The sequence below is a fragment of the Protopterus annectens genome, chromosome 13.part0, assembly GCF_019279795.1.
Source record: "Protopterus annectens isolate FY-2018-M chromosome 13.part0, PAN1.0, whole genome shotgun sequence".
Classification (NCBI taxonomy): domain Eukaryota; kingdom Metazoa; phylum Chordata; order Ceratodontiformes; family Protopteridae; genus Protopterus; species Protopterus annectens.
In genome coordinates, this window is record NC_056747.1 from 257917734 (window position 1) to 257933876 (window position 16143).

The following is a 16143-nucleotide window of genomic DNA, read 5'->3' on the forward strand; positions in this document are numbered from 1 at the left end:
ACAAAAAATCCTACTATATCAAACTTCAGTCCAATAACAATAAAAAACCCCAGAAATTCTGGAACTCGGTAAACTCACTCGATCCAGGCTCCAAGAATAATCCTTGTCCTGACCCAAGTAAATCTGATCTTGAACTAGGCTTTGAATTCAGTTAATTTTTCATAGACACTATTACTACCCTCACAAAGACATTTCCCAATAATAACCCAACTGCTCTACACTCTCCCCCTTCTAACTCACCTCATCTGTTTGAACTCAAACCCATCTCCACTAACTTTATAAAAAAAACTTTTGTCCAAACTTAAACCTTGCTCTAACGCTTCCGACAATATTCCCTCTTCCTTCCAAAAATGTGCTGCTGATGGCATTGCACTCCCAATCAGCATCATTATCAACTGATCCATAAAAGAATCATATGTCCCCAAACTCTGGCGCTCAGCTTATATTCTTCCTCTTCATAAAGGAGGCAAAAACACCAGCATCTCATACTTTCGCCCCATTGCTTTGCTCTCACCAATCTCCAAAATCCTAGAAAAATGCATCCACCTCCAACTTATGCCTTTCCTGACCCAAAACAATCTTCTCACTCCTACCCAGCATGGCTTCCGTCCAGGCCATAGCACAATAAACGCTCTACTCTCTTTCCTAGAAACGGTCAATCAAGCCGAGATTCAGGCCACTTAGTTTCTACTGTTTTACTCGATCTGTCTAAAGCCTTTGATAATGTTTCCCACAAGCACCTTCTCTGTCATCTCTCAAACCTTAATCTCTCACATAATGCTTTATTCTGGTTCTCCAGCTTTCTATCAGACAGATCACAGGCATTCAAATGGAAGAACTCAATCTCTTACTTCCTACCTACCCGAACTGGCGTACCACAGGGATCCATCCTTGGGCCAATGCTTTTTAACATCTTCATCAATAAATTTCACAGTGCTATTCCTGATGCTAAAATCATTCAGTACGCAGACTATTCAACCTTAGTCTGCTCTGCCTCAAACCTCTCTGAATTGCTGACTAAACCCAAACTGCCTTCTCAACTGAAAAGTGGATGTGCCAAAACCACCTCTTTCTCAATTCAAATAAATCTGAGATTCTACTATCCCCTCCCACAAAGACCCTCCCCTATAATGAAAACTTCAAAGTCTATAGTCAAACCAACTCACCTATAGTAGTAGACCCTCTGCCAAACTACTTGGCATTACTGTAGATGAGCACCTCCAGTTTGATGTTCATATTCAACAAAATATTAAGAGATCCCAGCAAAAGCTAGGTATGCTGTATAGGAATAATTGCTTTCTCTCCAACTCTACCAGGCCAACTCTGGCCTCGACTTTTCTTCCTTCCTTATTATATGGAGCCCCTCTACTAAACAACCTGTCCTCTATCACCTCTAAACTAGAAAACTGCTACAACAAAATCTCTAAATTTGCCTCTAAATCTAAAAATACCACCCATCACCGCCTTAACCCTACAATCCCTGAATTGGCTTGAACTCCCAAACTACCTAGACTATCACTACTGCACAGACTCATATTTCATCCAACAAAATGTCCCGCTCTAACCAACATCCTTCCCCCTTATACACCCTACAGAGCTCTCGGATCTGAAAATCAGAACTTAATTACTATCCATAAACCTAATTGTCCTGCTGGCCAACTTCTCCTATCTTTCTCACTAGGCAAAAAATGGAATTCCCTTCCCTCCACACTAGAACCATACCAAACTCAGAAAAGTTCAAAACCCAACTATTCAAACACGTGTCCACTAAATGGAAATGTACCTGCCTTCACCCAACCTAATCCAAGGGGGTTCTCACTCTGGTTCCCAAGCTGTACAGCTCTCATACTTGTCTTCCTATGAGCCTATCTAAGCTCTCAACAATTTTTATAGCTTCTATGCTCTCACCTACTACAGCTACCCTCACACAGCCCAACCTTGTAAATAGCATTCTGCTGTTGATGTGTATGTAAAGCGTATTTGCATGTTCTTAAAAGGTTTGTATGAAAACTGTTTCCGCACCTAACCCATATCTGTTTTCCTCAAATGAAACTGTGTGTGTTCCCTACCTTCAGGCTTAATGAATTTGTTAAATATGCATGATATTGAATGCATTTGAGTAACTATGCTACATAAGATCTTTAATATTAACTATCATTTGTATCTAAATTGTATAATGCATCTTGGAGCTTTTCTCCCCGGGCCTCCACTGAAAATGGGTCATTTCGGCCCAGTGGACTTCCCCGGTAATCAAATTGCAAATAAATAAATAAAACCTTCAGGCGTCTACTAGAAAGCTGAAGATAGAGGAATTTCAGCTTTCAACACGACAGTGACCCCAAGCATACAGCCAAATCAAAAGAATGGCTTCACCAGAAGAAAATTAGTTTTGGAATGGCCCACCCAGTGCCCAGACCTAAATCGAATAGAAAATCTGTGGGGTGACTTGAAGGGGACTATGCACAAAAGATGCCACCAAAATCTGACAGATTTGGAGCACTTTTGCAAGGAAGAGTGGGCAAATATTGCCAAGCCAGTATTTGCCATGCTGATAGACTCCTACCCAAGAAGACTGAATGTCTGAAAATGAAAAGGTGCTTCAGTAAAGTGTTAGTTTAAGGGTGTGCACACACAACAAAGTATTGGTTTTAAGGGTGTGCACACTTGAGCAACCAGCATGTTGTACGTTTCTAATTTTTTGTTTTTTTCCCCCTAACAGATTTGTTTGTTTTTCAGTTGAATTGTACAGGTTATAGGTCAGATTAAAGGTGGGAGACATTTTGAAATGTTTTATTGTGGTGTTTTTCATATCACAAAAACCTGGCATTAACAGGGGTGTACAAACTTTTTATATCCACTGTATAGTACTTTGTAGTTTGGACATGTGTGCCAGTTTCTCTGGAGGGGGAAGGGGTTGTGAAACTGTTTATACCTTCCCTCAGGCAGCTGTAATCAGATTTGTAGAAGTTCTTTTTTGTTTCACCGTAGCTGGAGGGTGGGGTGGGGCAGATCAGGGGAAGATGGTGGCTTTGAAAGTGGACACTTTGTGGTCTGATCTTACTAGGGAGGATGACACTTAAGGGATGCTGCAGTGGTTACTCATGTTGGTTAATACCAGATCCAGTATATTATTGCTTCTTGTGGTTGTTTCGACCAGGTGGTCCCAGGCATTTGCCTTCACGAATCAGGGGAATCTCTGGGCATTTGTGTTTTGACATGAATAGTTATAGTCTGTGGTTGGATAGTTAGTCACCCAGGATCAGGGTAAAGGGTTGAATCTTGATAGATTTGAAGGTGTCCAGATAGGTGAAGTGGGCAGCTTTAGTCAAAGTTGGGGGCCTGTAGCTAGCTGTGATTTGTGTAGGGGTCTTGTCAACTGTTAACTGCACCTGGAGTTTCTCCTGTGTATCATACTGCTTGACCATCCTGGAGGTGTGTATGTCTTTAATATATATTGCAACTCCACCTCCTTTTGCTTTGCTGCCCACTGTTTGAGGTCTGAATGTATGGTAGGATGAGTAATCTGGTATGGCTGGGGTGCTCTGTCTGACTTTGAACCAGCTTCTGTGAGTGTGCAATTGTCAGCATCTTCTAAGGTTAAGAATGCTTGCAATGAGTGCAGTTTCATGTTTAGACTCTTGACATTTAGCAGCGTGACCTTTAATTTCCATTTTGATATTTCATGTTGGTAGTTTTGACCTTGTGGCATTGCCTAAAGGCACTGTGGGGGAAGCAAGAGCCTTTGCCAGAAGCCTGAAGCCCAAAGGAGACAGATGCAAATCATTTGTGGCAAAGCATCATGGGCTCTCTATCATGTCTTCCCAGGCTGTCCGGTACTGAATCCCCTTGTAATGATATCAGAAACTAAGCCAGTCCATCATTTTTTGTTTGTATTGAGGCATCATTCTTTGTGAAGGTAGAGTTCTGCTTAAGGCTAGGAACATACCTGTCTGGGCGATGCATTTAGTGAGCTTGATCATGTCTGTCTCCATATAGTCCAGAGAGGTATGTCTCAAGTCAGTCATGCCAACATGGACTATGACAGAGTCATAACAGTACCTGATGTTCATCATGTTTCACTGTTGCAGTCATTACTCTTGGGTTATCCTGTTGGCAGGCTACCCCAGTCGGCCAGAATTCCAAAGTCTAGGTCCGGGGTCTGTTGCGGTCGCCTCTTCCCTGATGTCAGTGCGACAGGGGTATAAAAGATGCAGCCGACGCCATTTTCTTCAGTCTTTCTTGCCGTGCGGTGCCCAAAGCAAAAGCAGTTCGCAAGTGCCGGTCTGCCGACTCCTGAGATTTTCAAAGATGAATTTCAGATCCAAAGTCTTCATTAAAGCTAAGTACCCCGTTGGGGAAACTTTTTTCTTGCTCCACACTGATGTCAGAAAGTTAACAATTGTATTTCTTGTGGGAAGCAAATACTTCATAAAGATTTTCATTCTTACTGTATTCCTTGCCTAGGCCCTGATCACGACGTTGCTAGCTGTCTGTTTTGTGCTACATTTAACCAACGCACTGTTAAGCGTCTGTTTGATTTTGCTTTTTATTACTTTGGCCGAAGATTCAGTTATATAATGCCATCGGAACAGCTGACCGGAGTTTCTAAAAAACGCAAGGAAAAAGAAAAGGACAGGCATCAGAGATCCAAAACCGACGAGGCTTCTGCTAAGTCAGTCGCCGGTTCTCAGGCGCTTTCGCAGCCCCTGAAGGCCCGCTACCTCAGAGCCACAGGTCGCTGACGACTCCCACGTGAAGCCAGCTAGGCCTCTGGATACTCAAGGTATTGGACACTCTGAAATCATTCCCTCAGATGGGTCTGGAGCCGCTGAGCAGGAATCTGCTTCTGAGGGTGTTTTCAGACCTACACAGCTATATGTAAAGCCTACTTCAGCTTCAAAAGCAAAGAATAAAGCAGCTTTAAAGACAAAGAAGCAAGTACAGCATTCTCCAGGACAAACTTCCATGCTTAAGAAACAGATGCTCAAAATGGCCGAAGACCTTATTACCTTTATCAGGGGTTCCCATCCCCCTCCTGACAAGAGGCCTAGGCAAGAGACAGACTATGACCCTTCAGATCAGGTTTCCATTTCCTCTGACTCCTCTTCTGTACAGGAATACTCTCTTCCTCCCTATGAGGATTCTGATGCTGAAGAATCCATTCCTTCAGCCTCTCCTCCTGAGGATTATTCTTTTGGGGAAACCCTGCATACCACGAGGGAGCACTTCCACTGGGAGAGCCAAGATTACTCGGAATCAAAGAAAAGGCTTAGAGGGTTTGTTTTACTTCCTCAGCACAGGCCTCTTGCTATTCCCCCTATGCTAGACATTGTAGATGTATTTTCAGAGTCCGGCCTTTCTCCAGACTCCTTACCTCCAGCTCCTGTTAAACCAGACAGATACTACAGGGTTCCAGATTCACCTAAATTTCTTTATAAAAACCCTGCTGCTGACCCAGAAACCATTTCTCAGGGTCCCAAAGGGGTTGAGGCCGCTACTGCAAAAAACCCTATCCCTTCTGCCCTTCTGACAGGGATTCAAGGGCACTAGACAGATGGGGGAAAAAGGTTTACACTTCTGCTACTTTGGCTGTGAGGGCTTTAAATTGTCAATTTCATATGATTAAATATCAGCAATACTTAATGTCTCTGTTAAAACAGAAAATGCTGGCCAATTCTGATTGTGCAGAAAATAAGGAAATGCAGGATTTATTGCATGCAACTGAACAAGTGGGAAAGCATACATTGCAATGTGGTTTTGATTCTCTGGAGGCCTCCTGCAGGGCCGCAGTTACGGGTTCTGTCATTAGGAGGCATGCGTGGTTAAAGGAACAAAATCTGCCTGATCATGTTAAAGCAAAATTATTAGATGCTCCATTATAGCGTGATACTTTATTTGGTGTTGAAGCAGAGGAGGTTTTGAAGAAAATGGAGGACAAAGCAAAATCTATGCAAACAGTAAAGGATTTTTTACAGGTACAACCACCAAGATTTAGCAGGAACTGGCCTACAAAGAATTGGTCCTTTCCAGTGTCGGACAGACCACAAAGAGGCAGATACAGATGTCCCAGAGGCAGATCCCAGCGCCAGGCCTCATACAGGCCTAAACAGTGGGGAGCTTCTACCTCCAAAAGTGGAGAAGACAAATCACAGCCATACAGGAAACAGTTCCAATGACTTGCCTCTGCCAGCACCAAGCACTTATCTTCTTGCAGCCCCCTTAGGGGGAAAACTAGCACTTTTCTCTCAAAATTGGCACATGATCACCCAGGACAAATGGGTATTGAATGTAGTGTCCCAGGGCTACAGGTTCCACTTTCACACCCTGCCAAAGGCACAAGGTATGCCAAACCTGCCACACAATCAATGGGCAGAGGCACAAAAACAAGTTTTGTCCCTTATGAACATGAGGGCCATTCAGCAAGTACCACAACAAGAGCAGGGACAAGGATTTTACTCAAGACGTTTCTTGGTACCCAGAAAGGACAAAGCCTGGAGACCAATACTGGACCTGTTTATTCTAAACACATTTCTGGAAGTTCCAAAATTCAAAATGTTAACTCTGCAGCAGCTTCTGCCCATGCTGGGTAAGAAGGCTTGGCATGTAACTTTGGACCTAAGAGGCATACCTGCATATCCCAATCAGACAGTCTTGCAGAAGATACCTCAGATTCATAGCTGGCTCAATGCACTACCAGTTCTCTGCACTGCCCTTTGGCTTATCTACAGTGCCCAGGGTCTTCACAAAATGCCTGGCACCAGTAATTGCATTTTGCAGACAGAGGAATTCAAATATATCCTTACTTGGACGACTGCCTTATACAAGCAGAGAGCAAGGACACTCTACTAAAGCATCTGGCGTTCGTAAAAAAAAAAAATTATTAATTTGCCTAGGGTGCACAGTAAACGAAAAGAAATCAAAACTAGTACCCTCTCAAGAGATATTCCTGGGTGCAAGCTTAAATACAACTGCCCAGATGGCTTATCTCACACCAGACAAAGGCAACTAACTTCTTACTTCAAACTGTTTGCAATAAAAACCCAGTTATCTGCAAGAAAAATTCTGCAGGCTTTGGGCTTCATGGCATCCTGCTAATTCCATATGCCAGACTGCATATGAGGAAACTTCAATGGTACCTAAAAAGTGTCTGGACTCAACATTGTCAAAGCCTGGAAGCATTACTCACTGTCATTCCTTGCCTGTAACAGGAGTTTCGATAGTGGGCACATGCCTGTCACCTCAACAAGGGACAGCCATTCACTCTACCCACAGCCAGGCAGTCTATAACAGATGCATCAGATTATGCCTGGGGGAGTGCACATGGCAGGAAAATGTACTCAGGGCACATGGTCTGCAAGCCAAATGCATCTACATATCAATCAAAAAAAGATGCTAGCTGTTCAGAATGTCCTGACAGCTTTCAAGGATCAACTCCACCCAGGACAACTACTGATAAGGACGGACAATACTACAGTCATGTGGTACATAAACAAGCAGGGAGGCACACATTCCTACCCCCTCTGCAGACGAGCCATGACTTTGTGGGACACAGCATTGATTTATCAACTACACCTGCAAGCACTATTCCTGCCAGGAAAGAACAATACTCTGTCGGACGAATTAAGCAGAAACCTCATGGATCCCCACGAGTGGAAACTGGATCCACAAGTCTTCAGTATGATAACAAAGGAATGGGGATGCCCAGACATAGATCTATTTGCCTCCCCTCACAACTGCCAACTACAGACATTTTGCACAAGGACTTATCACAAGCAAGCATGGAAAGTGGATGCTTTATCATTCAGCTGGAAAAGTATAACAGTATATGCCTTTCCTCCTCTGCCTCTCCTCCCCAAGGTCCTCCTAAAGGTCAGACAAGAGAAGCCAAGAATGATTCTAATTGCCCCAGACTGGCCACGCCAGCACTGGTACCCAATCCTAAAGAACTTGTCAAGGCCCAGCCTAGTCATTGCCTCTGATTCCTCACTTACTGACCCAGAGAAACAATCCGATTCTGCACAGCCAACTTAGGACCCTAAATCTGGCAGCATGACGGATAATGTAACCATTCAAAACACACCTCTCTCTAAAGCAGTCATGGATGTTATTTTGGAGGCCTGGAGGCCCAGTGCCAGAAAATCTTATGCAGAAAAATGGAAAAGATTCTGTGCTTGGAACCAGGCACAAGAAGTTGACACATCTGTACCAAATATTCCTCAGATTTTACAATACCTAACAGATGCTGGACAAAGGTCTATCCTTTTCATCAATTAAAAATTCATGCCTCTGCCATTTCAGCTCATTACAATACGGAACCTCCTATTTTTTTTCCCCATCCATTGCTAAGGCAGTACCTCAGAGGGGCCAAAAAACATAAGACCTCCAAGGAGTGCCCCAATACCTGCATGGGACCTCAATTATGTCTTGGAAAAAAACTCACACTGTCACCTTTTGAGACAGCCAATACAGCTGATATAAAGTTTTTATCTTGGAAAACAGCTCTACTCCTAGCAATAACCTCTGCAAGACGAGTTTCAGAGTTACAGGCACTCATAGCTGTGGAACCTTTCATCATTTTCCATCCAGACAGGGTTTCTCTAAGGACGAACCCAACATTTATGCCTAAGGTAGTGTCCAGTGTGGCCCTTAACCAAACCATTCATTTACCTACCTTTTATCCAAACCCACAGAATAAGGGTGAGACTTCTGCATTCTTTGGACATACACAGACAACTACGCTTCTACTTGGACAGAACTAACGCTTTCAGAAAGACTGAGCAACTTTTAGTGGCATGTGCTGCAGGATCTCAAGGAAAGCCTATTTCAAGACGGACTATTTCAAAATGGATAGGCCACTGCATTCGTTTCTGCTACTCTCAACATGGCAAATTAGTGCCCAAGGCCATCGGCCACTTCAGCAGCCTTTCTCAGAGGGGTACCAACCAAAGACATTTTAGAGGCTGCAACTTGGAGTTCAGTGCACACTTTTACAAAGCACTACCATTTACCTCTACTCTAAATCCAGAGTGGAGTACTGCAGGGCCTTTTAGCCTCTCCTAATCCTATTTAGGCCCAGCCGCCCAACCTCAGCTTTGGGATTCAACCAAGAGTAATGACTGCAACAGTGAAACACTATGAACATAGTACAGTTGTGTACCTACCATAAATGTAGATGTTCAAGTGTATTCACTGTTGCAGTCCAGGTTACCTACCCACCTTCCCCCTTTTCTTTGCTGGGACTTGCCTATACTTTATCTTATACAACCTATGTGGTGTATTTGCATGCATAATTATTGGCATAATTTCTTAGCCTACCATTTTGGGGGTACCTGACATCTGGGGCAAGAAAAACTGAAGAAAATGGCGTTGGCTGCATCTTTTATACCCCTGTCGCACTGACGTCAGGGAAGAGGCAACAGCAACCGACGCTGGACCTAGACTTTGGAATTCTGGCCGACTGCGGGTAGCCTGCCAGCAGGATAACCCAAGAGTAATGACTGCAACAGTGAATACACTCTAACATCTACATTTATGGTAGGTACACAACTGTACTTTGTTGACGGACTTGAGTGCATGGGTGATGTGGCGGATTCTGGCACCTGGCTAACCGTGACTTTCTTCTTTTGCAGCCTGGTAAGGGGCACATCTGTGCGTCTCCTATGACTAATATGTTGCATTTATGTTTAGGCCGTAGTGGCTGAGACAGGTGTGTGGACTACATGAAGTGGGCAGTGGAGTTTGCGTGCGTTTGCCCCAGAGGTCTCTCCTGTTTGGGTATGTTTTTGTTGAGGACCTCCACATATGTGGGTATGTGTGGTGTGTGGGTGGTGGTTGAGGTGTGGTGGTGGTGTCTCAGGATGGCATATCAACCAGACTGGCAGGCGAAACTGTAAGAAATTGTCCATCCATATTTGTCGGACTCTGAGGGAGAGAGGCCAGAGAGAGCTAAGGGGGTTAAAGGGTCGAAGGGGTGAGGGAGTACTACTAAATGATCACACAAGTGCTACCACAGGAAAATATGTAGCTAGAGTACCTCACAATGGGCTAAAAACAGTGCAGCTGTGGTGTGTGATGTGCAAACAAGCCCAAACTAGCTCAAACTCAGGGTTTAAATACCACAAAAAAATAGAAGATTCTAGTAACATGGAAGTCCAGCCAATCCTGATAGCCCCTGCTTTCTTTACTAATCCAGCTTGTGCCAGACAAAGTCCAGGCAGCCTTGCTACTCACTAGCAGAGAAGATAGGCCCCTACCAACACAAGATGGCTGCCAGAGACCCACAAGGCAAAAACACACAGCTCTGGATGCAGCAAACCTGTATCCAGACAATGCTACTAATTTAAGGGTTAAGAATACAGTAAAACCTCACAAAAATGCACAGGTTAACCACTTACAAAGAACTCACAGTATAAAAAAGTTGAACAGTAATGAAATGCAGTTTATCAGTAAATTGCTATAAAACAGTGCAAATGTGGTAAATTAGCTCAAAATCGCTATATTTAAAAAAAAGCTCAAATACAGCAGCAATTCAGTAGAATGCTGTCATCAATTTAATCAGGCTAATGACAAACGGTAACAAGTGCGGTAAACTGAATGCAGTTGAACACTAGCACAAGCAGCAAAATGAAGTAGGAAAAAGCACAATATTTTTTTGTTGAGTAGAAAGTGAGTAGACAGAAGATAATTTAAGGTTAAGAAACTTAAAGGGGTGGGACTTCACAGTTGATCACACTACTTAGTAGAATGAGTTGATGCAATGGGTGGGCCTTCACAACTGATTTCACTGTACTCACTTGAATGAACTGATGCAATGGGACAAGAGGAGGGTCCAATATCAAATTTATAGTCAAGGCAGGCAACTCAAAAGCCACCAAGACCACACAGCAGTTTGATGGGTTTGAATAAAAGGCCAGAGCAGAGGCAAGGATTCAGTTCACTAAGCCTAAAATACAGTTGCACAATTTAACTCGTCACATCTGAGTGACGCCTCCAGGTGCATCTGCAGTTAACTCCTACTGACTCCTCTAGGCATCAGATAAGTTTTGTTCATATTTACATCAATAATTCCAAAACCATGCTATGTACAAGGGCTTTAAAAGATTCCATTGTAAAGCTTACACAGTGGCAAACTCAACTGCATTAATATTTGATCTTGGTCTAGTTCAGGTAAATAGATATTAGCAGTTTTTTATTATATTAATTTATATAGATATTTTCATATTTTTCAAAATATCTCAACTATATGGAATGCCTGTACACTGGCCCAGTAATCAAGGAGCCTCAATTCTCACCACTAACACCATTGAGGGGCGTCTACATTGGGAGGATAACAAGTACACACAGTAAAGTGCAATTTCCTTTAAGAGCACACAGAGATCAGTCTGTGGTTGGTTTCTCCCTTTCTCTCCAGATCACCAGTAAGACTTCCCACTGACACAGCTATAAGGTTCAGATCTCAGCCGAGTGGTCAAGCCAAAACCTCCAGCACGCTCTGTCAAACAAGTGCTTCGTGTCCCTGACTAAGTAGCTGACACACACACAGATTCGATTCGTATACAAACACACACACACACACACACGCCTGGGGAAGGTTGGCAGAGGTTCACTAGCTATGCCTCCTTCTGCCCGGACTATATGGTAGAAATCACTGCCACCAACCACTACTTATCAGGTACTAAGGCCCTTACCAAAGGGTGACCATATCTGCTGTGTAATGTTACTGTTATCCAAATAATGTGTGTGACCCAGGGCTAAGGCTATTGGAGAGGCTTGTACAACATCACAAAATACATGAGTATGTTAAGAGCTTGTTATCTCTACACAAAACAACCACAGTTAAAATGTTTAAAAGTATTTAGTAATAAATAATAAAAGCACAAGACAATACTCGATTCAACACAGTGACAATAGAGAGTTCAGAAATCACAGGAAATACTTTAAAACAACATTGTAGGACAGTCTGACTTTAATATAGAAAACCACTAGACTAATCTTGCTATAGTCCTATTTCTAAGAGAAATACTAAGATCTAAATCCTACTTAAAACGAAGCACAGTGCTGGTGAGTTAACAGGTCTGAAGACAAATACAAAATACAGTTTTCTTTGTCTGAGATAGTCCTTAAATTGATAATACCCATTACTGCGGAGTCATTTCAGATTACATCGTTCTTGTCACTTCTGATTTAGTTCGAAAAACCAAGAATAAGCACCCCAAACGTACACGACGTCTTCCACCGGTGTTGAAATTATCAAAGAATCACAAAAGTGTTAGAATGAACACTGACACTTTATTCTAAAAAAGTTTAAGCGCTTTTCGTCACCCAAATAGGATGACTTCCTCAGAACAAATTAAAACATGTATACAATCCCCTTAAATAATCATTTGTCTTCTGTTAGTGAGAACAATACTTTGTACAATTTTTTGTATAACTTTTTGTACAATGGCTAAAATTTGATACGTGGAACCCTAAGTTATGTTCTAATAACTTACTACTGAGCTGTATATACATATTTATACATTTTTATGTTTCTTTAATTTTTACATATATTATTTTGTTACATATATGTATACATTTTTTACAAACATTTTCTAGTTTACACTTTTTTACTTTTAACTTATTAGTTTATGTATTTTTATAACTTTTTTGTCAATTTATGCTTTACTAGGTGATACACTATTCAGTCGATAATATACACCTGATACTAAATGTATGTTTGAGTAAATACAATATAGGGTTACATTATTTCCTAGTGTGTGGAGAATACACCTTTAAGTGTTAATGACGATTGTTCTCACTAACAGAAGACAAATGATTATTTAAGGGGATTGTATACATGTTTTAATTTGTTCTGAGGAAGTCATCCTATTTGGGTGACGAAAGCGCTTAAACTTTTTTAGAATAAAGTGTCAGTGTTCATTCTAACACTTTTGTGATTCTTTGATAATTTCAACACCGGTGGAAGACGTCGTGTACGTTTGGGGTGCTTATTCTTGGTTTTTCGAAGTACATGTGCAACTTCTGATTTAGCTCCCAGGCTAACAGAACTCAAAAATTAACATTTCTTTGTGATCTGCAGCTGCCAGGAAGTTGCAGCAATAAGACACTTTATATGTGAAACCTAGTAATTCTGTCTTAAGACAATAGAAATATTTCCAGCTGCAGACATCCTTTCTCCTAGCTTGAGATCACACACAGTCGTAAAATTCTTTACTCACAGGCTTTCTTCCAGCAGGGTGCACTGTGATTACATTTTTGAAGCTCTGCACATAACACAGTTTTCTGACATTTATGGAACCAGCCTGCGGATCATATTAATGTTTACAATGACACAGAATTATTTACAAGATTCTGTCTGGGCTGTCAGCCCCTCAGTTTATCACACCATGTAACACAGAAATCCTTAGCCTCATATGTAAGCTGTCAGCTAGACAAAATGTTTTCGACTGTGTGTGTAACTTGAAAGGTTGCTGAAATTTTGTAAGTTTGCAAAATATTATAAATAGTTACTGTTTACTGTCGCTTATAAAATTTGGTTTCAATCCTGGAACCTAAAGAATACTACCATTGCAAAAACGATGCATTTGCCATTTATACTTTCATAACCCCTATGGTTCCCGGTATATGAACATTTGTTTGAAATGTGAGGGCATAATTTAATTCTGTCAAAAGACTTAGTCTCCGCACATTGGAAGTTACAGTGCAAACTTCCTGAGCTCTATTGGAGTGAATGAGTTAAACAGGTATGCAGCAAATATTGGTTTTAGTTAATCAGAAGTGCAGAAAACTGTTTAAAGTAAGCACTTATCTTTTGTGGTCTCACAGCAGGTTTTTGAAAAACAGCAGAGCAAGGGCAGAAGGCCTAACACACTGCAGCTTTGAGCAAACAAGTGTAAACATATGTCCTCTCCTCCATCACACCTCCAGCATTTCATAGGGTTATAGATTACTACTAGTCTAACTGCACCTGTGGGTCTTTTTAAGCCTAGCCAGTTACCCCATGTGAGAATCCAACCCTGCACTTGTTTTTATAAGGTAAAAATCTTGACCATTATGCCAATCCTCCCAAAACTCCCAATCCTTTTTTAACTTGCTAAAACAACTTTTGAGCACGAAAATACAAGTGTGTGTGTGTTTGAAAACTGCTGTTCTTAGAGCTATGTAGTTGAGTCGATATATGTTCGAAGCTTGAAAACTTCGAACCTTAATTTATCGAAATTAAATGTTAGAAGTTTCAAACATTGAACATATGAAAAAAGGGAACTTACCTGAGTGGTGTAAGCCCACATGGGGGGCTGCGCCCCAGCACCCCCCCCCCCACTATTTATATATTTCCTTTTACTGCACTGTGGTGCGGTCTCGGAGTTGGTATATTTAAAGAGCCGGGGGGGTATGGGGGGGCTTACTCCCTGCCTAAAACGGTATGTTTTGGGTTTGGGTTTTTTTTTTTGTACATTTGTTTGGAGTTTTATAATGTTGGACATTTTAAATTGATTTTATGATCGAAGTTGTAAAATATTGAGCATATAATATACACCCATCCCGTCAGCCAGAAGAGTTTGAAATTCAAGTTATGGTGTGCAGGAGGCCCTTTCTAACCTTCCATAGGGACAGTGTGTGTTTGAGTAAACTGCCACTTCGTACCCAACATTGTGAAAGAAAGCTCCCTGAATCAGACCTGCCTCTTTCCCAAAACCCCAGAATAACAGTGAAAGGATCTTAAATTCTTTGGCCTTTTGCTGGCAGCTTACCCTCGTATCTTCCCTTGGCTGTGCTAATACTTTGCAAAGGTGTTGCACTCTGTTATGGACAAGCAAGATGTAAGAATTGTATAAGCAGTTCCAGGATTTATACTGGAAGCATCCTGGTGTCCTCTGAGAAGGGCATCTGCTACACTGGGGTGGAAAAGTTCTGAGGTTTAGAAATCATGCCAGGTATATGGGAGACTTGGTGGCTAAAGTGCCAGCAGTCAATACTTCTGAAACAGTGGTCTACTTGAATAGCTATTTTTATGGTACATTTCTATACAACTGCTCATTTTTGAGCTCCTTGTATAGTTGCTTGGTCATATGTTGCATCAGCTGTATATTCCCACAAGGAATTATTTTATTCTGTTTATTGGGTGCAGCTAGCAAGGCATTTGTGTATCAGCTGTATATTCCCACAACGAGTTTTTATTCTTTTAGTTTATTGGGAAAATCTTTTTGATGATTTTAAAGTTCTGTAAAATTTAACTGAAGCATGGTGTGTTTGGCCTCTCATCTTAGAGGCCTGAATGTACTAAGTACAACCAACGTATCATTTCCACCATTGTAGACCATAAAGCTGAGCAATCCCATTAACTATCTGGGTACTCGTAGCTTACTATTGAAAACTGAGACTTGTGCCTTAATTGGTTGTTGAAAGACTAGAATAAAAAGTAATTGTATTACATAGTGAATGCCCTCATTCTATCTTCTGCAGAAGAACATGCCTGAATCTAGAGGGTATATTTGCATGCTTTTGCTACATGGCCCTTTTTGTGAGAAAAGTAGAACTTGAAATGCTGAACATCGAAAACTTTATTTTGTAATTGAGCTGTATTCTTCCATTCATTTGTTTCTTTACCTTGTTTTTAGATCTCTTAAGTTGGCATCGACCTGATCAGCGTGTGAATAAAACAAGCAGTTCTGCAATTTCCATGCATCACACTCATGGATACCATTGTATTTAAATATTTAACTGGATATTCTACATACGTAGATCATTTTTCTTGCTTTAGATGTTTTTATTTTTAGCTAATAAAATGCTAAGTGTAAGTGTTGTGGTCTGTGTCTGACTTTGATCCGGCATGTTAACAGATTGTGCTTTTTGAAATATGAATCCTCCATTTTCAAGATAGTCTGGCTGGCTGATGCTCCTTTTTAGTATTAAGTGCAATGTGATAGGGCAGCATTTGAGGAAGCATTCATTACATCAGGAGAGGGATTAATTATTTTGTGGTGTGAAATGAAGATGCATATCTAAACATGCTTTGGCTTTTGAGAAGTGGATAATAGATTTGGAGGATGAGGGAGACAGCTGAAGGGTAAATAGACCTAGATGTCCTTCAAGGATGCATCTGCAGTCCTTACAAATGGGTTGTCCTGTCGTCAGGTAGCCCTT

At 41.6% G+C, this 16143-nt stretch overlaps 1 protein-coding gene across 1 annotated transcript in view; it reads left to right on the forward strand.

The window, feature by feature from the left end:
- POLR2E (RNA polymerase II, I and III subunit E) overlaps positions 1–15797 on the forward strand; it is a 503098-nt gene extending 487301 nt beyond the window's left edge. Inside the window, exon 7 of the mRNA XM_044054811.1 lies at positions 15618–15797. The gene's annotated coding sequence lies outside the window, so the exon portion shown is untranslated. The remainder of the gene's footprint in view (positions 1–15617) is intronic.
- Positions 15798–16143: the final 346 nt, after the last annotated feature.